We start from the raw sequence: 25,031 nt of genomic DNA, 5'->3' as shown, positions 1-25,031 counted from the left end.
CAAACTCTTTTAGAAAATAGAGGAGGAGGGAACCCTTCCCAACTCATTTTATGAAACCAGCATAATCTTAATACTAAAACTAAAGAAAGATATTATTTTAAAAGTTATAAAATTTCACTGGGCATCATCTCCATCCAAGCCAGCTGGAAGGAGGAAAGAGCACAGCTAATTTTATGTGAGAGGTTTTCTTATGGGCCAGGTCTGTGTACGGGATACACTACATCTGCTTACATTCCTTTAGACAGAACTCAGTAACATGGCTATTCCTCACAGCAAAAGAAGTGGGGAAATTTAGTCTAACTCTGTGCCCTCAAGAAGAAAAGACACTAGATGTGGTGAAGCTAACCATATAATGTCATAAATGCTATAAGAAAAATGTGTAAAGCCTGCTAGTCTAGCACAAAGGAAAGACCATGACTGAAGAAATGGATGAATGAATGAACAAATGAATGAACTAATGAATGGATTGGCAGTTAGCTACTATTATAAATAAACCCCCTTAAAATTATCTCTACTTAGCTCCAGTAAGGCAGTAACTGTACCAACAGGAATACTGATTTACAAATCACTAATGACTCTGTTTCAGTGTGAACATGTGGCTAAAACGCTGCATGTGCATTTGCTTTCTGTGGGCCTTGGCAGCAAGTCTGGCTTGGAATTAAATGTGGCAGCTCCAGTTCTACATTAAGTTAGTGGTATTCTTCTGTAGTCATTTAGCCTACCAAATCTGCCTTTCTTTTTCTTTCTTTGAGGAGGTGGAAACAAGAGGGCATGGGGAACTCTAGAAATATATCCTAGATGGATTTTATGACAAACACTGTGTGGTCTCCCTATATATATATGAAAAGTTTAGTAGTTTGTTTAAAAGATAGAAAACTTGTCTCATTTAAATGTATGCCACATGCCTCCTCCACTTATTAACTCTCTTCCCTTTTCTCTAGATCTGTTTTCTCTTATTTCCATTCCCCATGCTACTATTTTTCTTTCCTTATTTCCTGACCTACCACAATATACCGTTTCCCTCTAAGAAACCNCTTAAAAACACTTGAAATGTTGCCTAGAACCCAGCAAATTGCACTGGAATGCCATTCTCACCTATCAGGGACTGCACGAAAATCCACAAGAGGCTCCCAGCCTTCAGCTAATAGTTACTGCAGTGAGCTTCTCACTGTCTTGTTGTTAAGAGAACTAGTCCAATTTAGTGAAAGGCTGAATTAGAAAACATTTTTGATGGGATTATTTTATAGGAATATATGCTAAGATGTAGCCAAATATGGACCTGACATCTACTTTAATTAAATATAAATTGTAATTGGTTTATTATTTACATGCAAAGAAATTAAATTGATTTCACTGGAAGAATCCTTTAAAAGTTGGTTCTTCCAAGTAATCACAATGTTTCTCCCTGGGATTCATTTTTAGATATTCATTTACGTAGAGCTCTGAGTGTTGTTGTTGTTTGATTGGCTTTTGTTTCTACGTTTTGGTAAGAAAGCAAAAACAGACATAAACCCTGCCCATGTCTGTACTATTCTGAATTTCCTTTTGGTGGGATCTGAATTGAAGAGATTTATACTTTAGTAAAAGTTCTCTGACAATAATCCACAGGTGCAGTTCTGAATAAAAGCAGGACAAGGAAAGGAGTGAGAAGAAAAAATGTCATAAATGCTATAAGAAAAATGTGTAAAGCCTGCTAGTCTAGCACAAAGGAAAGACCATGACTGAAGAAATGGATGAATGAATGAACAAATGAATGAACTAATGAATGGATTGGCAGTTAGCTACTATTATAAATAAACCCCCTTAAAATTATCTCTACTTAGCTCCAGTAAGGCAGTAACTGTACCAACAGGAATACTGATTTACAAATCACTAATGACTCTGTTTCAGTGTGAACATGTGGCTAAAACGCTGCATGTGCATTTGCTTTCTGTGGGCCTTGGCAGCAAGTCTGGCTTGGAATTAAATGTGGCAGCTCCAGTTCTACATTAAGTTAGTGGTATTCTTCTGTAGTCATTTAGCCTACCAAATCTGCCTTTCTTTTTCTTTCTTTGAGGAGGTGGAAACAAGAGGGCATGGGGAACTCTAGAAATATATCCTAGATGGATTTTATGACAAACACTGTGTGGTCTCCCTATATATATATGAAAAGTTTAGTAGTTTGTTTAAAAGATAGAAAACTTGTCTCATTTAAATGTATGCCACATGCCTCCTCCACTTATTAACTCTCTTCCCTTTTCTCTAGATCTGTTTTCTCTTATTTCCATTCCCCATGCTACTATTTTTCTTTCCTTATTTCCTGACCTACCACAATATACCGTTTCCCTCTAAGAAACCAAAGGGCAGATATGTCTTCTAGCAGTTTCTGAGCGTGGCTCAATCCAGATTGCCATCCTCTGAAAATCAAAATGGCTATTTCCTCCAAACACCAGCAGCGCCATTTGGAGAGGAGGTGTACCACCATGGTAAAGAAACCTGAGAAACCTGGCTGTTTAACTAAGATGGAGCGCAATGACATCTCCCATGTCCTCACTCCTCCTTTACAATTTCTTCAGGCACTGATTGCGTCTGCATGCATAATGATTGAGAATTTCCACCAGTCCTCCCCATTAACCACTACTATCAATTCCACCTCTATCAATTCAACCACCACTATCAATTCCACCCTAAACATGTCTCAGCCACAGCTTCCCTGAGACCTCACAACCACTCCCAACAGACAAGCAGAACCATGGAGGGTCTTTACTAAACACCTCGAGGAGCCCAGCATGGTGGCAGAATAACCTTCCAGCTGCCCCTTACATTTCCTCCTGGTGGTGATTCTACCTCCATAAGACACCTTGTGTTTAAAACCAGCATTTTAGTATTAAACTTGTGTTTTATTGTTCCTAATGCAATTAGATTCCTCTTCCCAGCTAAACTTTAACTTCCTTGGGCACAAGTCGTGTCTAATGCTGCTTTGGCACTTCTCAGCCTTATACGCTGCCTTGTACACAGAATTTACTCAATAAATATATGTTGATTTGACTTGGGTCAAACAAGTGTGCAATCACTAGTTAAAAGGCAAACACCCCCAAGAAAGAGTATAGTATAAGCCTTTTTTGTCATAAAACACCTACATTTGAAAGGTGTTATTCTTTTTTTTAATTGAAACATAATCAATTATATGTATTCGTGGGGTACAGACTTGTTGACAATCAAAACTTTTGTACAATATTTGATGATCGAACCAAGATAACTAACATATTCATCATGACAAAACATAATCATCTTTCGTGCCCATTAACCAATTTCTCATTTACCCCTCTCCCTCTTTCCCACCTCTAGTAACCACAGTTCTATTCTCTCCTTCTGAAAGTTCAATGTATTATTGTGATTATTTGTTCTTTCTTTCCTTCTTTCTTTTTTTCTTTCTTTACTTTATAGCCCCCACTTTTGAGTGAAGATATGTGGTATTTCTCTTTCTGTGTCTGTCTTTTTTCACTAAACATAATTTTCTCCAATCTCATCCATGTTGATGCAAATGGCAGAATTTTATTCTTCTTATGGCTGAGAAGTATTCCATTGGGTGTATATACCACATTTTCCTTATCCAGTTGTCTGTTGATGGACATTTAGGTTGGTCCCATATCTTGGCTGTTGTAAACAGAGCTTCAGTAAACATGGGAGTGTAGGGATCCCTTCAACATGGTGATTTCCATTCCTTTGGGTATATACCCAGTAGTGGGATTGCTGGATCGTATGTTGGATCTATCTGTAGTTGTTTGAGAAACCTCCATACTATTTTCCATAATGGTTGTACTAATTTACAGTCCCACCAACAGTGTAGGAGGGTTCCCCTTCCTCTGCATCCTCACCAGCATTTGTTTTTCTCTGTCTTTTTGATAATAGCCAGTCTAACTCAGGTGAGATGATATCTCAATGTGGTTTTGATTTAGATTTCCCTGATGCTTAGTGATGTTGAGCATTCTTTCAAGTGTCTGTTGGCTATTTGTACATCGTCCTTTGAGAAATGTCTATTCAATTCCTTTGCCCATTTTTTAATTGGGTTATTTGTTTTTTTATTGTTAAGTTGTATATTCTGGATATTAATCCTTATTATATGTACAGTTTGCAAATATTTTCTCCCATTCTGTAGGTTGTCTTTTCACTCTATTGATTGTTTCCTTTGCCATGCAGAAGCTTTTTAGTTTGATATAATCCCATTTGTTTATTTTTTTTCTTTTGTTGACTGTGTTTTTGAGGTCTTATTCATAAAATCTTTGCCCAGTCCTACTTCCTGAAGTGCTTCCTCTATGTTTTCTTCTAGAAGTTTTATAGTTTCAGGTCTTATATTCAAGTCTTCAATCCATTTGGAGTCAAATGGTGTTTCTTGTTACAGTGTTTGGATGAGGCTAATAGAGAGAAGACCAAAAGGAAAACTCAGTACTGAGAAAAGGAGCGGGGAAAAGGGAACAGGGAACCCCTCCCCAAGTGGGGGAAATGTAATGTTGAGGGACTGTGGGACTAGTCTTTGCACTGATTGTAGGACTATCAGAGTTCAGAGAACAAATTGCTCCATGGTGGTGAAAGTGGCCAGAAAAGGCTTTGTGGAAGGAAGAAAACTGAAGTTAAACCTTGAAGGAATGTGATTTGTTAGGTGGGAAAGTGAGAGAGCTTTTCTGTCTGGGGGAACAGTGTTAGCAAAGAAAAGGAAGCATGATGGGGTTTGACCAGTCAAGGTCTTAGAGAGAATGGTGCTGGCTTAAGCCACGAATGTTGGGAAATATGGGGAAGTATGGTGGGCCAGTCATTGGGGGTCCATTTACGGGGAACTTTGAAAACCAGGCATGGGAGTAGGAAGCCATACAGATTCTCATGCTGGGCAAGGCCCTGGGGAATATTTCCACCATGTCAAACTGCTACTTAACCTCTAACATTGCTCACTAGTTTCCTTGTGAGATCAGGTGTAGTTTGATTGATCAGAATTCTGATCTTTGTAAGCTCAACCTGAGCAAAAGACTACCTTGACCTTTCACCTCTTGACCTCAGACTAAACTGTTCCTCACAGTCCAGTCTTATTTTTAGAGTCCTCTATAGCTTAACCTACTTATTCATTATTTGTGCTGTGCTTTTTTTTTTTTTTTTTCTTCTTTTTCTTATTTTACAGTAGCTTGGGCTGAAAATTCTCAAATAGCATCAGTGTTGAAGATGATTATCTAGCTATTGCCACACTAGTGCTCTCCAAAAAAATATACCAACCACTGGGATATACACATGAAAAGGACAGACATACACAAAAAGTGATAATCACAGAGAAGTGACATCTGGGACTTCAGAAACTAGATCATAAGAAGCTTTTCAACTTATACCCTGTTGTTTCAGAACACTTGCTGTCGGAACTCAACCACCACACTATAAGGAAGCCCAAGCAAAAGGGCCCATGTGGAGAGGAAACAAGGTCCCGGTTGACAGCCCCAGCTGTCAGCCCCACCCAAGCACCAACCTGCCAGCCATGCGAGTGAGCCATTTTGGAAGCATATCCAGTCTCAGTTGAGCCAACCCAGCTGACACTATGTGGAGCAGAGACAAGATGCTCACCAAACCCAGCCCAAATGATAGATATATGAGTAAAAATAAATGATTGTTGTTGTTTTAAGCCATGAAGTATCAGAGTAGTTTGTTATATAGCAACACATAACCATGATATACAAGGGTACTTCAAAAAGTTCGTGGAAAGATTTGTTTTATCTTTTAATTCTATCTTTCCATGAACTTTTTGAAGTACCCTAGTGTGTGTGGAAATCAACTTTGTTTCTGCTCACCCAATTTATAAACACACCACTAACTACCCAGGAATTTCTGCTAATGTGCTAATTCTGGGTGGATGTGTGTGTGTGTGTGTGCGTGTGTGTGTGCGCACACACACACACACACACAAACGTGCCATGGGTTGCCACTGTGTGTCAGGTAAGATAGGCAAGCCCTCTGCCCATAGGGAGTGTGTCAGTCCCACAATTCTCTGCATGCTAATTTATTAATCAGCACCTGAATGTCTTATGCCTGTTAAAAGGTGAGGCTTCTTAAAAAGGTGAAGCTAATGAGAACTTCAGGCACTATGTCAGTTTTTAGAAAAGATATATTTAGTTAGGAAATCTCAAATTTTAGGGCATGAACAGCTTTCTTTTGGATCTATACTTAAACCCGATTCTAGATCCTGGAGTACGGGCCAAATAACCATCCACTGGTCAGCTAAACATTGATGTCCCTTATTTTACATGTAAGTAAGGACTAAGATCCTCTCATAGGAAGGAGACAGGGCAGGAACTGGGGTCCATAAAGGTAACAAGTATCTGTGGTCATTTCTCCTTTAAACCAGTGCTTCTGGCACATTAGTGTGCATACATATCACCTGGGAATATTCTTAGAATGCGTATTCTGATTCAGCTGGTCTGAGATGGAGCCTGTGCTTTTATATTTATAACAAAATCTTGGTTGGTGGCTAATGCCATCGGTCTATGGACCACGCTTTAAATAGTAAGGATTTTGACCACCACTGTTAACAGTAGCCCTTCAGTGCCTCCTTTATGTAACTTCCTCCAAAGACCCAGCCTGGTAAAATAGTTTTACCACCTATCACCATTTTGTCTACCACCACCATCACCTCTACTACCACCCACATCACTCTCTGCATCACCGCCTCCGTCACCACTACCACCACCATCTCCAGCACCACCGTCATTAACACCACTAGCATCACTACCGTATTTACCACCTCAGTGTTATCCATTATAGACCACCAGATTTAAGGTCATTTATTTATCCAAATAGACTCTTCTTTGGCATGCAAGAAGTGATTCAACCAGCGGATAAGGGCACTGAAATCAAAGACTATGATCTCTAACCAAGCAATAATGAGTATAATAACTGAAGGTTGGTAGTTTATCAAGCACAGTCATAACAACAGGGAATATCAGCTCCTTATAAAATATGGAGGACCATCTGATCAAAACAGCTGAAGCACAGAATAAGACCCAAAAGCAATACAAATCCTAATGAAAGTAACACGGTTGTCATGATACATTAGCCAAAATAGCCAACTTCATATAAGCACATTTGGACCTATAGAAAGGTTCAGATATGGGGAAGGGTAAAAAACATAAGTAGGCAAGCTTAGCTTACAGTTGAAACAGGTAACTCCTCTTGTTACATAAAATTAAAAACAGAAAACTGGGGTTTTTTTTCCTAATCATTCTTTCTTCTCTAAGACTATCCCCGGGATGAGCTGCCAAACATGCTTAACCTCTGTGTCCACCAAAGTCTAATCCCCGGTGAATATAATTTTCATTCTAGAAATGAGAAATCTGCCCAAGCAGTAGCAGCATGAAGTTCAAAAACATCTGCACTGCTAGGTAAAGATGATCCGTGTACATCATGTGGGCAGCAGTGATTTCCTTCACTAAGCTTCCGAAATGAGAGAGGCTGGGAAGGCAGAACTCAGCCTAGTCGATGAGAACCTTCTAAGGTTTCAGAAGTGATTACAGCGAAGTTCTCTAACTGCTTGTGTGTTTTATTAAGTAGATCCCATTTGACTCTAAAATCACATGCAATGTTTAAATGTTATTTCTGTAAACTATACAAAACTGTAATTTTCCAGTAAAGAAAAAAAAGATGCTATCAAATAAAAAGAGATATGAAATGAGATCGTTTCCCCTTATTTGAGAGACAGATGTTATTTTTGGCTCTTCTGTATAATGCATTCCACATTATAGTCTCTTTTTAACCAAACACTAGGAATAGCACATGCTTGTACACAGTGCACCAAAACCATTAACAGGAAAACGTTTTATTAATACTGACAACTTTTCAGGTCCCTGGTGCAGAAACCTCAAACTGCAGGCTGCAAAGAAGGCCCAGGATGCCAAGGAAGGATTTTTCTTTTCATCCATTCAACATATTCCTACAATAGAAATAAAGCTGTACATTTCCTTCAGAACCTGCCCCTAGGGTTGGCAAATGATTTTTTTCTCTTATCTTTCCTGTGACGATCTTGTCCTTTCATGCTGACAGTTTCCAGCACACCAATAGATCAATGCACCATCGCTGAGAACTTACTAGCTTCTCATAGCCTATTCACACAAGAGTGGAAATGTGTCAAAAGCATATTTGAGCCACCCACTTATCTCGGATACCACTATCCTTACTAATTCACTATGTGAGTTAGTAAAGCGTCCAATACTAATGAAGGATGGCTTATTGAAGGTGCCTTTCAAGTGTGACTTCTTCTGACTAAATGCAAGCTGACTGCTTCTGATTATATTCCTGATCAGAGCAACTTATCATCTCCAGATTGTAGCTTAAACCAACACTTATATAATATCACACTACCAATGCAGAACTATTTGAATATAAGTTGCAGACATCATACCAGGGGGCTTACTATGCATCAGTCACTATGCGAGGCATGTCTCTACAACCCCCCAGACCTCACACCTACAAGTCCTCCAAGGAGCACATCATCCAACAAATATTTAGTGGGGAATTACTACATGTGAATGCCTGTGTAAAGTGCTATGGGAAATCCAAAAAGAGAAAACAAGGGGCCCTGTCCTGGTGATGCTTAAGTTCCATGAATGACTTGTGAGTCCTATAGAATAATGGCCCTGAGATCTCCTCTAATTCTCCCACTGGAGGCTGAGATAGAAGCACAGAGAGTACAGTGAGAGCTGGGCTCCAGTGCGAAGCATGCCCTGTGAGCAATTGGAAGGAAATGGCAGACGGGTAGGAGAGAGGGCAGTGGATGAGGAGAAAATATCACTAGGTTAGTGCGGATGGTGAAGAGGCTTAAGAATTATGCAATTTGAAGATTTAACCCTCAAACCACGCACAATCCCCAACACCACTCTCTCCAAGTCCTTGAAATTGTTATACTCAACTCAGTCCTTAAGGAATATTAGCTGTTATCCTATTTAATGAAAGACTTGGAGGTGGGAAGAGAGCTCATGAGCCAACTCTGGTCAATTTCTTCAACATATCCTGCAGCAGTGGTGGACCAATGTGTGTGTGCAGGGGAGGGATAGCCCATCCCAAATGCAGGAGATAAGGGCTCTGTTTTTATTATCACTGGCAATTCTAAACAGTGCTGGTGATCAAATATTCCATCCTGCCCTGGAAACCCATTCCCACCACCTCCTCCCTTTGGCATGCCACTGAACTACACTGCTAGGACTTGAAGATAAAAAATATGAATAAGACAGCCTTGGCTTCAAGAAGGGCATAGTCTGATAACAATACAATCTAATAAGAACTATGTGAACAACTACAGCCATTTCATAAAAGCCTGGTCAAGTTGCTTGTACATGTGCTTTACATATATAGGTATAATCTCATGTAATCTGGTTGGAAAGATAGACCAAAAATGCATCACTGCATTACAGAAGTATAATTGCCACAATAATAGATGTGTTCCAGATATAAGATGTAACCACAAGACTGGAGCCTGGGGAGAAGTCAAGAAAAGGAAAGCTTCGGATGGAATGAATGGGATTAAATAGGGCACTACAAAAAGCAAAATTGAACGAAAGCCACTTGGATGGTAGAAATATTCAAAAGATGAAAGTGAAAAATCTCCCTGGTTAAGGTTTAAAGGTCTCTGTGGTTAGGACAGTGAATATTGTGATTTCTCAGACTCTTTTTAGATCCAGAAATTCTAAATTCACATCATTTTAGTTATCAGTTTAGTTATTAGCACCTTGGATATTTAAATTCATGGGATTAATAATTTGGAAGGGAAAGAAAATGGTTAGAATTTAGGGTACGATTCTAGATCAGTGAGACCCAAAATGAGAAGTGCTAGGTACTTCAACGGTGTTCAAAAGGACTGGGAATGAGACATACATGCAACAGTGACCTTCACAAATTGTCCTAGGGCCTACTGTTTTCAGAGCATGAAGTGAAGGTGAGACACAAAGTACATAGGATGGAGATAAAGGCAGGAGTGCCCACCTCACCTAAACACATATGGCCACGTGGGCAGGCCTTCATAGACTCTGAAGTAAATGCACATTCTCTCTCAGGCCTCATTCACAAAAGGATTGATGGTCCACTCTGTAACCCACAAATATGTTTAATCAATCAAAAAAAAAGGATTTCTTCCCCAAAGGAAGAGATCCATGGCTTTATAAGTTCCAGATTCTTGACAGTATATTCAGAAAGGGTCCAGATTGCTGGGGTTTGTAGACAATCCCCAGTGAGTACAATAGTATAAGTTGCATTCAAATTTCCTAACATGTCGTGTGTAGACATCAATAAAATAAACTGAGAAATGGCTCCTGCCACAAGTATATTAAGTATGTTAAGTTCAGTAGTCAGGGCCTCTGAGTAGAGATATAACAGGACATGCACTGGGTTTCCCTGTTAGTACCTGAGATTGATGCAGGTAGAAGGAGAAAGGATGGGATATGTAGGGAGAAGGCCCTGGAATATGAAACCAGATGCACAGGCATTTGCAAAGAACCAGCGTTTGGTTTCACGAGCAATTCTACTGTTTCTTTTCTGATTTTTAAATATTAATTCCTTCATTCCACACACTGAGTTTATTTTTCTCAGATGTATCCAGTTTCTTGATTTCAAAGATGTTTTTTTTTTTTCCTGTCTTTCTTGTTTTTCCCAATAAGTACAATTATGATAATAAATATTTCTCCAAGTAGTGTCTTGGCCATATTACTGGTTTTAACATGTTGTACTTTCCAAATAGTTTTTTATTTCCTCTTTAACCCAAGTGTTACAGATAAGTGGGCTTATTTATTTATTATTTCAAGTAGTATACTTCTTAATTTTAAGGAGTATAGTCATTTTTTGCTTTTTTTTCTGTGTTTTTTCTTCTTCTCAGTTTCTAATTTTAATACATCAGAGCAGTGAATGTAGCCTATGTGATTTTTTAAAAATTTGTTAACATTTTCTAACATATGAACAATTTTTTTCTAAATGCTTAATGTGATTTTGAAAAAAATGTATGCTGTTTGTTTGCTACATATACATGTCAAATTTATCCACTGTGTTATTCAAATCCTTTATATCCATACTTATTTTTAGTGTACTTGATTTATTGTTTTCTAAAAATGCATGCTAAAATCCATTGTGATTATGGAGCTATCCATTTATCTTTATTTCCTATTCACATTTGCTTTTTACATTTAGAAGCTATGTTATCAGGGTCATACAGGTTTGTTTGACTGATATACCCTCTGTCACTTAGAAACATTCCTCTTTGTCCTTTGTTATAATATCTGACTTGAATTCTCTTTTGTCTGACATAAATATTGCCAAATTTGCTCTATTTTAGTTAGCATTTTCTTTGTATATTTTTTCCATTCCTTTCATTTCATTTCTGAAATGTGTGTGGCTTCAGCCTGCTTGTGGGAGAGAGTAGGACATGCTGTTCTGGGCAGTGTGACCTCTAGCCTGTCTCCTGTGATCTGGGCAAGGAACAGAATGTGCTATCCCTTGGGGCAGGCCTCAGTCAGTGTCCTGATGTGGAGGCTCATGGTTCACCTGGGTGTCACAGCCACCAAAGGCCCCACCCAGCCTCTCCTCACTGACTGTTCCTGCCTAAAGGCAGACACATTGGCTGCTCATTACCTGGGAATGGAGAAGGAGATGGAGGGTGCAGATAGTCAAAAGATCTGATGCTTCTGCTGCAGAACCCTGACTAATCTCCCTGTCACTTGTTCCAGGGGACTTCTTGCCAGACTTTTGAAAGCCACCAACTTCTGGGTAGGAGCCATCCCTGGAGCCATGCCCACCTTTGGAGAAGTTCTCTCCTGCCTGAGTTTTGGTTGTATTTCAATCTGATCCCAACTATCTTCCACCTTTCTGAAATTCATCAATGTGAAATTTGATGAAATTGAAATTTATCAAATTTTTGGCCAATTAAAGACTCCTTGGGCCGGCCCGGTGGTGCACTGCTGTAGTGCGCCACTTGGGAAGCATGGCAGTGCTCCTGCCGAGGGTTCGGATCCCACATGCAGACCGGTTCCCACTCGCTGGCTGAGTGAGGCGCGGGAGCAACACCGAGGGTTGCGATCCTGTTGCTGGTCCCGGTCCGGTACGGGGGCGACACTGAGGGTTGCGATCCATTGCCGGACACGGAAAAAGACAAAAAAAAAGGAAAAAAAAAAAAAAGACTCCTTTACTGTTCTCCCATATGATTTTTTAAGACAATATTTTTTGCCATTTCTAGGAATTTAGGGTGGGAGGAAAAGGTTGCAAGAATTTCCATAATACTTGTTCTGTCTTTTCAAATATTTCTTTAGGCCAGATTACCAACAATGGGATTCTGAGGCATAGCATATGAACATTTTTAGGGACCTCGAAACATATCGCCAAATTTTGTTTTCTACAAGGATTATAACAATTTACACCACCAGCAGCAATTCCCTCATCAGGGATTTTGCTCACTGTTTAGAACAGAAAGAGAAGTTAGAGATCGAGTAGTCTAATGCTTAAATGATTTTTGAACAGTTTCATAAAGGTGTAATTGACATACAATAAAGTTCATATTCAAAGTATTATATATAATTTGATATGCTTTAACACTGTGTACACCTGTGAAACCATCACCACCATAAAGAGAGTGAACAGATCCAACGACCCCGAAGTTTCCTCGTGTTCTTTTGCAGCCCGTCCCTCCCAGCCTGCCTGCTTCATTCACTTTTCCCTAAGTAACCAAGGATGTGATTTCTGTCACTTTTGAATAATTTTCACTCTCTAGAAATTTATATAAATGGAATCATATAGTACGTACACTTTTTTCTCTTGTCTTTCACTCAGTGTAACTATTTTGAGATTTATCCCTGTTGTGTGCACCAATAATTTACTCCTGTTTACTGCTGAATAGCATTCCACTGTAAGGATATACCACAATTTATCTATCCACTCTTCTTTGTCTGACTTGGATTAATTATTTCCATTTTTAAAAAATTATTCTGGTAAAAAACACATAATGTGAAATTAACCACCTTAACCATTTTTAAGTGTACAGTTCAGTATCGTTACATAGATTCACATTGTTGTGAAACAGACCACACACAAGTAAAGATCTCAAGAATGGCAGCAATTATTAGGAGGTCTGTCCTTGTATTTTCAAATTTCTAGAAGTCTGTGACAGTGACAGGAGAAGAGGGAAAGCGTGTAAGTTTACAGAAAAGAGCCAACACTAAAGGGCCCCAGTTATGCCTTCCCTTAGAAGTCAAGTTCACTTCCCAAAGCCCAATGTCCTGGGGAAGGTCCTCATGTCCCCAATTCAGCTTACAGACCTCTGCCAAAGGCCAGACGTGTATAAGTGACACAGGGCTAAAGACTAGAACCCAGATTCCTGAATCATAGGCAAAAGTTCTGTCCACCGCACCCCATCCCTTCCCTTTCATTGGTGAAATTCTAAAACCAGTGAAACATTATTCTTTGCTATCCACCAAATATTTAAAAAGAGATTCACCCAGAACAGCATGTTTGTGATTGTTGGCAAAATTTCCTGGGAGCACAGAAGGCAGTCTCAATCCCTTACGAAAATAACCCAGATTCCATTTTTGCCTGGAACTTCATGCACTAGAGGGTGATGTGATGGTATTTAGGAGGCAAACTAGAAGGAAGAGAGTTGATCAAACAGCACTGAAGGCCCCAGCTGAAAACAACACCACAAGAAGGATATGGGTGCCAAGAGCGTCTAACTCAGACACTGACGTGCTGGATGAGTCTGGATTTGCCACTCAATGAATCTCAAATTCTTTGATTTAAACAACAGCCATAGAACCTGTCCCTGCTTGCTTTCCAGAGAATCTGGGAGCCATACCCGGATTTAAAAATAATTTGTAAATTACTTAGAGCTCCTTGGAGATAGGATGATATATAAATATGTGGTATTACTATTATGTAAACCATACTTAAATATGGTTAACCATACTTAAGTATGCTAACCATACTTAAATATTTACATTAGTAGATTGAGAGGGATTATCTGCAAAATTCTTAGTGTCTTTTCCAATTAATTTTCCTAACTATAGAGATATACTGTAATCCATCATAGCCCAAAACTTGGGTAAATGTAGAACTCTTTCCTTATGTAGGAACCGAAAGTATTTCAACACAACATGGCTATTCTCACACTACAGTATCACAGAACGTTCTCAGAAGCAACACTACTAAGGAGAGTTAAGTATCTTTCCCGAGGATTCAGTCTTGTCACTTTGCCCAATTCTAAAGGAAAAAATTACCAACTTGATTCATTTTTGTGACCTCATTGCTATTTTTTATATATATATTTGCAAGTTCAGCACTCAAAAGGTGGTTATTTCACCTAAAGCTGTGCCTTCAGTTTAGGATGACTAGATGTCATCAGGTGGGTGGTAACTTTGTGATTTGAACTACAAGGCTACTGCTTATGGCCATACAGACGGGAATGAGTCTTTGAGAATTGTGCTGTGTACCACCTGCTCCATCGTACATGGCTGCCTTTATTCTACTTCATTACTACAAGAAAACAGTGAGACAGGAAAGAGGGTATAGGAATTGAGGATATATGGGAATATAAAGAAGCCAGGCAACAGAATGCCTCCAAAAGATACGCATACTACAGATAATAGGTCTGTGCTATAAATTCTGTATTTGTGGATCTATATATAAATTATATTACATTTACCTACATAAACATAATACACATGCTCCTCCATTTATGATGGGGTTATGTCTCAATAAATCCACTGTAAGTCAAAAATGTATTTAATACACCTAACTTACCGAACATCACAGTTTAGCCTAGCCTACCATAAAAGTGCTTAGAACCTTACATTAGCCTATAGTTGGGCAAAATCATCTAACACAAAGCCTACGTAGAATATCTCACATAATTTATTGATGTTCTACTGAATGCATATCACTTGCACACCATTGTAAACTTGGAAAATCGCAAGTCAAACCATCCTAAGTCAGGGACTGTCTGTATATTGCATTTACCCACATATTTGACACATATACATTATATGGGTACATTTATTGAATCTCTATTACTAAACATGTAATAGGTACTCCATAAATATTTCAAATAGATGAATGAAAATATACATACTATCATAGCTGCACATTGTGGCAATTAAACTAAAATGAACTGCTGCTAATTTCCATCAGGATGAAAATAGACTTGTCATCCAGTCAGAAATGTCCATGAGGTTCAGAAGACTCCAGAAGAACCTGTAGCCTAGAATCACAAGCATAAACATTAGGTGCGACCAAAGCACTTTCTAATAAGCACAAATAAACTGAATTCACTGTAACATATACCAGAAACTCTTTCATATTAAAAAGCTTATTCCTGAACTCAAAGACAATTGTTTCACTTTGTCCCTATTGTCACAGGTAAGGTCGACTCACTAAGATGAACAGTCACTATGGAATAGGGGAAGGAGTATTGGTCCAAGAATCAGAAGACCTCCTTCCAGGTCCATCTCTGGAGCTAACAAGCTGAAGGCACTTGGTCCAGTCCCTTCTCTCCAGACCTGCACTGATTAATCTGTAAACTGCATGGTTGGATTTAACAATCCATAGGCTTCCTTCAAGCTATGCATAAATTTATTGTTATTGAATTTATTTATACTGTCAAATCAATAAGGTTAATAAAATAGAAAATTATAACCAAGGGGTAAAAGGAAGATGAAATATGCTAACAATATGGGTTAACATACTTGCCTATTAAAGTTTATATAAGAGGTCTTCAAAAAGTTCACAGAAAGATTCCTATTAATTTTTAGTTCTATTTTTCCACAAACTTTTTGAAATACCCTCCTATTTGGTTCTGAGCAATCAGGGAAAAGTAAGAAATGTAAGTTTCACAGCTTTCATTTTTGAAAAGAAGGTAACTTTTCTTTTCCTTGAGGTATAACATTTTGTGGCCATAATACCTGTCCCAGTTGACAAAATAAACTGTGATCCCAGGTTCTTTTCCAGGATCATTTTCCCCCCACCCAAAAAAAACCCTCCTTATATTCTCTTTAGGTAAAGACTAAGCATTCACTAAATATTCAGATGGCACCATTCCTCATAAGTAGCATAATGTCACTACAAGGTCACTGGGTACCATACAATTGAGGAAATCAGAACCCAGAGAAATTAAATAATATTTCAGAGGCCACCCAGCTAGCCATGAACAGTAGAGAGATTAAAAACTCAAGAGTTCCTGACCTTGAGGTCAGTGCCTGGTTTTAGGTGACGCACCAACTGGGGAGGGCAGCTGGAGCACGTGCACAGGGCCATGCAATCTGACAGGCACCGCAGAAAGGCAGTGTCACCCTGGGGTCTTCTGGGGTATGTGTGCCTTCCTTTCTCTCCATCCCATTCCTTTCATTACAGCACATTTTTAACCTGATGAATTAAGTGTGAAGTTTACTTCCTCTTCCGTAAAATGTTTTTCCCCACGGGATAACCACGGGGCACAAATAGGGCCTCTGCAAGATGGCACCAGGTGTTGGAGACTCTGATTGGAGATGTTGGGCTCAGAAGCCACAGCAGGTTAAGGGGTGGGAAAACATCTGTCTCCAGCGGAGATAATGAGGCTCCTTTCTGCGAGAATGGATTCACTGGCTCTTCCTCTGATCTTTGGGGGGAGGGGGGTTGCAGAAAGGTGATGGTTTTCTTTCAGCTTCCAGAGAAAACCTGGGAATAGTGTACCACCCTGAAGGGCAATTTTTGCTTTAAAAACATTTAATCATTGTTAGAAATGAAAGAAGTCTTAAGAACCATGTATGGCTACTAGGATTGCAAAATGATTGGGCCGCTGCTGGTTAGTGGAAACTCCAGGAACAGACCTTGCTATCCCAACTCCTAACTGGGGCTCTTTTTTTCGTTTGTCTTTTTTCAACAAGCATTTACTGCATGCCTGCAAAGGCAAAAGAAAACACAGTTAGCCATGCTCTGGCTCTGAAAACTTCTGACTCAGGAGTGACACAAATATTTTCTGCTCATATTTCATTAGACAGCTAAGTCACTGGCCAAGCCCAATTTCAACAGGGCAGGATGGATTATCCTCCCATGGAAAAGGTAGAAATATCTGTGAATAGTAAAATGGTCCTCCACAAAATTTCAGGCTTTAGGACAGGCTTGGTTTCACCCAGATCAGCTAAGAAGTTAGGACCCAGCAGACAAATCATCCAATAAAAGGTGGCAACCACAGCTCCTATTCCATAACCAAAACTGGAGACACCGTGAAGACCTGGATAACGACGAGGCGCACAGGCCAGCCCTGGGAATTCAAGGACATATATACGCAAGGCTTTTTTAACAAATGACCTAAGATTTTTCATATGCACATGATTATTCAACCAGATGGCTTTAAGTTTCTAAGAATGAAACACATCACCAAGAAGGCATCTGCTCTTGCTGTCCCCTCTGGTATTCCAGACCCTGGAACCAGAATGATCTTTTAAAAATAAAAATCTGGTTGTATTTGCCCACTCTTCTTTCATCTTCTGTTGTATGACTTTCCATTACTTAAAACACACCCATAGTTTCCCATTGTCTTTACTGTAAAGATTAAAATCCTAACAGTTCCATGCTCCCTCTGTTCCAGGCACACCGACCTTCTTTTAGTTCTCTAGGATCACCATGCTTCTTCCATCCACAGAGGCATCGCCCATCCTATTCCCGCTCCTCGAATGCTCTTCCCTACTCTCTCTATCCTACTCTCTTTAGATCTTAGCTTTTTGCTGTTGCCTTAAGAAAGTTTTCCTTGGGGCCGGCCCAGTGGCGCACTGGATAGTGCACCGCTTGGGAAGCACGGTGGCGCTCCCGTCCGAGGGTTCGGATCCCACATACGGACCGGCTCCCGCTCGCTGGCTGAGCGAGGCGCGGGAGCAGCGCCGAGGCTTGCGATCCCGTTGCCGGTCCCCGGTCCGGTGCGGGGGCAACACTGAGGGTTGCGATCTGTTGCCGGACACGGAAAAAAGACAAAAAAAAAAAAAAAAAAAAAGAAAGTTTTCCTTGACCTCCCTCACCAAGTCAATCTCTCTAGATTATTTATAAAATAAATATTTATTGAATATCTAGTAAGTTCCAGGCATTGACCTTGTTGTTGGGATGCAAAGGAAATGAAACAATTAACGTGGCAGGGAGGAACAATGAATAAACCATAAATAGAAACCCCATCAGGTATGATAGGTGCTATGAACAGCAAATAAACAGAGTCAAGGGTGGAAGGGCAGAGCACAATTTTAGATAAAAAAAAAAAAAAAAAAAAAAAAAAAAAGAAAGTTTTCCTTGACCTCCCTCACCAAGTCAATCTCTCTAGATTATTTATAAAATAAATATTTATTGAATATCTAGTAAGTTCCAGGCATTGACCTTGTTGTTGGGATGCAAAGGAAATGAAACAATTAACGTGGCAGGGAGGAACAATGAATAAACCATAAATAGAAACCCCATCAGGTATGATAGGTGCTATGAACAGCAAATAAACAGAGTCAAGGGTGGAAGGGCAGAGCACAATTTTAGATAACGTGGTCAGGAAACACCTCCCTGAAGAGGAGACTTTTAACAAAGTTCCAGGGTAGAAGGGATAGCAAGTTCAAAGGCCCTGGAGATAGAGTGTTGGAAGAACAGCCATAGTTTTTTTAATTTATGTCAGTGTTTTGTCTCTTATCATAGCACTATCCCAGTACAATTAGAAAATTCACTTGTGTTATCTGATCAGTGCTCATTGTTCCTCTAGACTGTTACTTCTAAAGGTGTGAGGGCAGGAACTCTGTCCATTTCTTGCTCACTGTTGAACACTGAAACTCCTGTGTCATGACGGGTGTCTAGGTAACAGTAGGATCTTGATAAGTGTTTGTAGAATGAATGAAGAAATGATGGTTAAATGAATGAGTGATAAAGCTGACCCCCAGATGCCCACATATTGTAGATGTTGTCTGTGCCCCAACCATATACACTTGGAACTCAACTCTGCATGCCAAGAGTTGTTTCGCTGCAAATCTCTGCCTGAGGACTTTTCTTTCTGACCAGGATAGCGTGCTTGGTCAATGAGTTCCAGCGAGTTAATGGCCCTAGAAACAGCCTTCTACCAATGACAGACAGAGAGTAGAGGATAAATATACCCCAGCTTCCTAGTCTCTTGAATGGAATAACTCTAAGGCAGTTGTTTCTCAATCCTGGGCAACTTTTCTCCCCAGGGAACATTTGGCAATGTTTGGAAACATTTGGGATTGCCACAACAGAAGGGGGTTGGAGTAGGGAGGAGATGCTACTTGCATCTAGAGGCCAGAATGCCTACTAAACATCTGGCAACACACAGGACAGTCCCCTCTAACAAAGAATTACCCAGCCCAAAATATCACCAGTGCTGAGGTTGAGAAATTCTGCTTTAAGGTGTATGTTTTACAGTCTCCCAGAATTCTCCAGCAGAACGAATGTCCAGTTACCCACAGTGGTAACTGGTTTGATAACACATCATTTATTGGCTTTCTATCCTTCCCTGTCTCACTTCCCCACCCCCCAGGTCGTGTTTCCTGGGATCACCTACCAGATAAACTACTTGACTTCAAATTCTCATTTCAGATTCTGCTTCTGGGAGAACCATGAAAGTATCCCCCAAATCTCATATCTTTCAGCAACCAGTCTCTCCTCCTCTTGACTGGCTTAGGAAACCCAAAGGAGTAAGCAGCTGACATTGGTATCTGAAACTGACAGCACCTGGCTGCAGATCTTAAGAAAGGCTGAGAAAGTGTCTGGTTTGAGGGAAAGAAGCTTTTTTCCCACCAGCACGTCTGGAGAGTCCTCAACTTGGAGCAGTCACCTGTTCCAAGACACCAGAAAGGAGAAAGAATACTTGGGTGGGAAATTGAAGACCTGATTCAAATCCTGCCACTGTTGCTAACCGGATCCCTCCTGTGGCCATGTCTCTAACTTGTACTCAGTGTCCCCATCTTGATAATGAGTTTGATTGGTTGGATGATCACTGAGGACTCTTTGAGCCCTAGCACTCCATGATTGTAAGAAAAAAACATTCACCTTCCATGTCCCTCCACCATGACCCAAGCATTGTCTTTTCTGCTCAGAGGCCATCGCCCCTGCTGCCACCCAGGACCATCCCTCCTGACACTGTCCTCCCACAGCAGCACTCTGCTGGCAGGCCTCTCTAACACTTTTCTCCTCTGTTAACACTTTCACGATCCACAAGCTTACAGCTCAGTTCAGCTCTGGGCTTTCATTCCTAGAGACAAACCAAAATACAAAGAAGTTTTCTCAAGGTTGCAAAGTTACAAAACTCAGCTCCAAGTCCATGACCCTCCTACCACCACCACCCCCATTTGAACAAGTGGACACACACTCCTCAGCACGCACTGGTTATATACTGTATGTGGGGTTTCAAGTGCAAAGAGAACGAAAATTAACACTTTCTCCTATTTAACAAAAATAATTAGGGAATGGGGTGTTCTGATTGAGAATTACCAAACGTGTGCTGTACAGATGATCAATTTTTGAAGAATTAGAAAACAATTAGAAATTAGAAAAGCCCATATCCTTTGAAATCTACACTGCAGGTAATGAATATTTTCTTGATGATTCCAAAGGCATTTCAGGATGGCATAAATAACAAGAATGCCCGGCATGGGTTTAGCTCCATGTCATTTGCAGTTTCAGTTTTCAAAAGGTTTGTGTAGCATTCAAAGGAGCTGGGTGTGTAATTTCAGTGAGGCTGCAAGCATCAGTCAAGACTGTAAAATTTGGGAAAATAAACTATTGCTGTGCCTTTTCCTGATGAGAAAATTAGCATTTTGTCCACCTTTGATTTATTTTTGACAAAAATAGAGTTGTTTAGTAAGTGGACAAACATCGAAGGTGAAAATACTTTTATAAAGAAGTTCTAAATATTTTATTACTACAGTAATATTACTCATTTAGAAATTTTTAAATTATAAAAGATAAATAAGACAAAACATATGAAAATAAAATTAAAATCTCCTACAATTCCACACCTATAGACCACCATTATTTATGTTTTGTTTCCTTTCAAATATCTCCTTCCAATATTTTCAGACATTTTTAACAGAAATTAAGATCATATTATCTCATACATGTATAATTCTTGTAACACGCCTTTTTTACGTCTTATTATGTCATGCACATTTAAGCAAAGATTCTGGTATTTTGTTAAATCATTGATAAAAGTCCATTTATCAATCTTGAAAAATTAATTTAACCAAGCCCCTATTACTGGATGCTTAGTCGAATTCAATTGCTCATCGTCTACAAAAATCTTTCCAAATCTCTGATAGATTCCAAGAAACAAAATTGTTGGGTCAAAGGACATAACCATTTTTAAAGTTTAGAGAAGGTTTAAAAGCAACAAAGGTGGGGAAGTACTTTTCTCATTAATTCCTAACCTACAAAATGAAGATTAACTTGACCCAGATCTTATCCAAAGATTTAATCAGAATTTTTCTTCCTAACCTTGAGACCTCCTTTTGGAGTTATGATCTTTATGGATACCTGCACTTTACCAAAAACCAAAGTTTTAGATCTTTTATCTAAAAATCAAAGTTTTTAGAGGAGGGGTATTTCTGTGATACTGGTAGTATTCTATTTCTTGATCTGGGTGGATATTATTTTTAAAAAGGTATAATCAGCTTGTGAAAATTCATTGAGATATACACTTATGATTTGTGCATTTTTCTGTATGTTTGTTATAAGTCAATAAAAACTATGCTTATGAAAAACTTGTTATTTCTTCACTAAGTCATTAACTATGAGTTTCCTTGACTGAGTCCTCAACAGCCATGAAATACTGTTTTCTTGGGAGTAAAATACCATGTGTATTTGAAAACTATTAGGTGATTTTTAGATGCAAAGAATTATTATCATCATCTGAATAAAGTCACTCATGCTAACATGCTAACATGTAAATGAGGTAATAGTCTCAGAGAGCACTTTTATTTTATAATCAAATTAATTCTGAAATTGGTGTATTGACATGTCAGGGGAGAGAGATTTTGTAGAGGAGGGTTCTTTTCTGTCCATACCTCCTCCAGTTACCCCACCCAAGGGAGTAAGGTACATGTAATCAGTCCACCAGAGTCTAGTTTTAGAATCTAGAATTCTAATTTCAAGATTAGCTGGGGGCCGTGCCCGTGGCGCACTCGGGAGAGTGCGGCGCTGGGAGCGCAGAGGCACTCCTGCGGTGGGTTCGGATCCTATATAAGGATGGCCAGTGCGCTCACTGGCTGAGCACGGTGCAGGCGACACCAAGCCAAGGGTTGCAATCGCCTTACCAGTCACAAAAAGGACAAAAAAAAAAAGATTAGCTGGGACACACCCTTCAGCAAGTTCATCAGTAGCTAGGCTAAGTTTCTCACCTGTAAAATGTGGGTTGCTTCTTCCTGAGGTGGAAGGGTTGTTCACTGCACAAGGACACCTGGTTAAGGTTTCTAGGGGAGGATGACATCCAGTGCTCAAGTCACACATCCTGGCCAGGGGCTGCATCCACTCAGAGGAAGAGGAGCCTTTTTCTAATTTAGACAATGATGCCAAATGGGCTACCAGAGGCCCTGGCTCCAAGACCCTCACCTCTAACATTCTGTGATTTACCTACATGAATCCATGCTGCCACCCCACATGCTCCTTCTCTCCCACTTTTAGGTCAGGTCAGTGGATGGACTAGGCTTATTCTCCCATGACAGTGTGTATTGCTTAGGCAAGAAGTCACAACCAAGCAGGTGCATTCTCACAACTTCACAATGTGGGTTTGGCTTTAGTTCTAAAACAGGCCCTGCCAGTCCTGTGCTCTAATCACGATCCCTAGGGACCCCTGGGTTCTGGACACTTGTGATGGCAATTTCACATGTCAGTTTGGCTAAACTACGGTGCCCAGTTATTTGGTCAAATACTATTCTACATGTTGCTGTGAAGGTGTTTTGTAAATGTGATTAACATTTACAATCAGCAGACTTTAAGAAAATCAGATGACCCTCCATAGTGTGAGTAGGCCTCATTTAATCAGCTGACAATCTTAACAGCAAAGACTAAGGTTTCCCAAAGAAGAAAGAATTCTGCCTCAAGACTGCAATGTAGAAACCCCACCTGAGATTCCAGCCTGCTGGCCTGCCCTGTGGTTTTCAGACTCAAGACTGCAACATCAACTCTTTCCTGAGTTTCTAGGCTGCTGGCCTGCCCTACAGATTTCAAACTTGCTAGCTGCCACAATCTCATGAGCCAATTCCTTAATAAATCTTTCCTTCTCTCTCTTTCTCTCTCTTTCTCTCTCTCTCTCTGTCTCTCTGTGTGTGTTGGAGGGAGAGAGAGACCTATGTACCCAATTATATGTACACATATATTCTACCTTTATATATAAACATAGAAACCCATATATACACAAATACCCATATATACACATATATCCTGTTGATTGTGTTCTCTGGAAAAACCTGACTAATGCAGCATCTGGAAACTGCAGCCCTGAGCGGTCTCCATGTCCTCATGAGGCCTCACATTGGGTGAAGCACCCAGGAGCATTTTACAGCAATCCCAAAAGGCAGAAACCTCCAAATGTAGAAACCCCATTTAGCTCTCACTTTAGGATTCTTTGTAAAGCTTCTAAATACAAGTACAAGCTCATCACATACCATTTTAAGAAAATAACCAAACAGAAGGGGTAAGACTTTGTGGGTCAGGATCTTACTCAGAAAGTGATTTCATGACAATTTTTATTCCTTTAGAAAACGCTTTTCCATGCATGATTTCCCTTGATCCAGCATTAACTCTCAGAAGTATAATCATGAATTTAATTCTTATTAAATTCAGGTTGTTTGAAATAAATGAAATAAAAGATGGGGAAAAGTTGATTTAGTTCTTCCACTGAAGAGCAAACAATTTCATAGGCATTTCTCTAGGTCCTTGGTCATTGTGCTTTTTAAATAATCTATGCCATTCAACTGGTATTAAACGCAAAGTGAATGTCTAAAAATAGTTCGATGAGAGCATCCTTCCTGGATTTTCATGAGTAGGCCCAGAGTTTGAAATGGCATGAAAAGCCTACCAAAAAATCCATTTAGAAATCTCAATCAATCATTTCCTTTCCTCTCCTCTTCATTAGTCTTTCTGTCAGATTAATCTGAAGAACTCTGTCCAACCACCTCATTTCCTGTGCACACACACTCTAGACATATCAAAGCAGATCACTGTCACCTGGGCGTGATCATGGACGTAATGCCATCTTCAGCTTGCACTGTCACATTTGGAAGACTCTGGCTGTCAGTCCGTTCTTCATCTCTTGTTGGTGTTTTTTAGCACCATCTCCTTTCAGGTCTGTCTTTCTCTGTCAGAATCCCCCCGATGGGGGGATAGTTGCCTTCTAGCTTTTTCTACCTTCGGCTGTTAATGTTCACTCAGGGAGAATTTTTAAGAAGTCTTGGTACAGCAGTCCTTGTCATCTGCTGTGTGTGCTGTAGCGATGAAAGATAATAAGGAGGAGAAAGTGGAGATAAAGAAGCAAAAATAACCACATTTCTTGCAGGTAGGATCTGAGTCTTGCTCATCTTTGTTGTTTGTTTGTCCTTCAAATAAGTAAAATTTACAGTCATTGATGATGAATAATTTATTTAAAAAGATCATCATGTATCTGTTCCATACAATCATGCATTTGAAATAATAGAAAATTCAAAAATATTTTATCCGAGTGTTCAAAGAGCAAGTGAAAAAATACTCAGAAAATATCACCAGAAGTTTGAAGGATATCTACTACAAAATAAAATAGTAATTATTTTCAGCCACGCAATATTAATGGAATGTCAAACAGAAATCTGTCATCTTAGTTCTTGCTCATCTTTGAATCCTTGCCTCTTACCATCGTGCCTAGCACACAGCATGTGCTTATTCAATGTCTGGATAATTAAGAAATATAAAGAATAATGGACAGAGATGGGAAAGAACAAAAGCCTTGAAAGAGAGAGAGAAAGAAGGGAAGGAGCAAGGAAGGAAGGAAGGAAGGAAGGAAGGAAGGAAGGAAGGAAGGGAGG

The sequence above is a fragment of the Galeopterus variegatus genome, unplaced genomic scaffold (genome assembly GCF_000696425.1).
Source record: "Galeopterus variegatus unplaced genomic scaffold, G_variegatus-3.0.2 Scaffold81, whole genome shotgun sequence".
NCBI lineage: Eukaryota > Metazoa > Chordata > Mammalia > Dermoptera > Cynocephalidae > Galeopterus > Galeopterus variegatus.
This window is presented reverse-complemented; position numbering follows the sequence as displayed.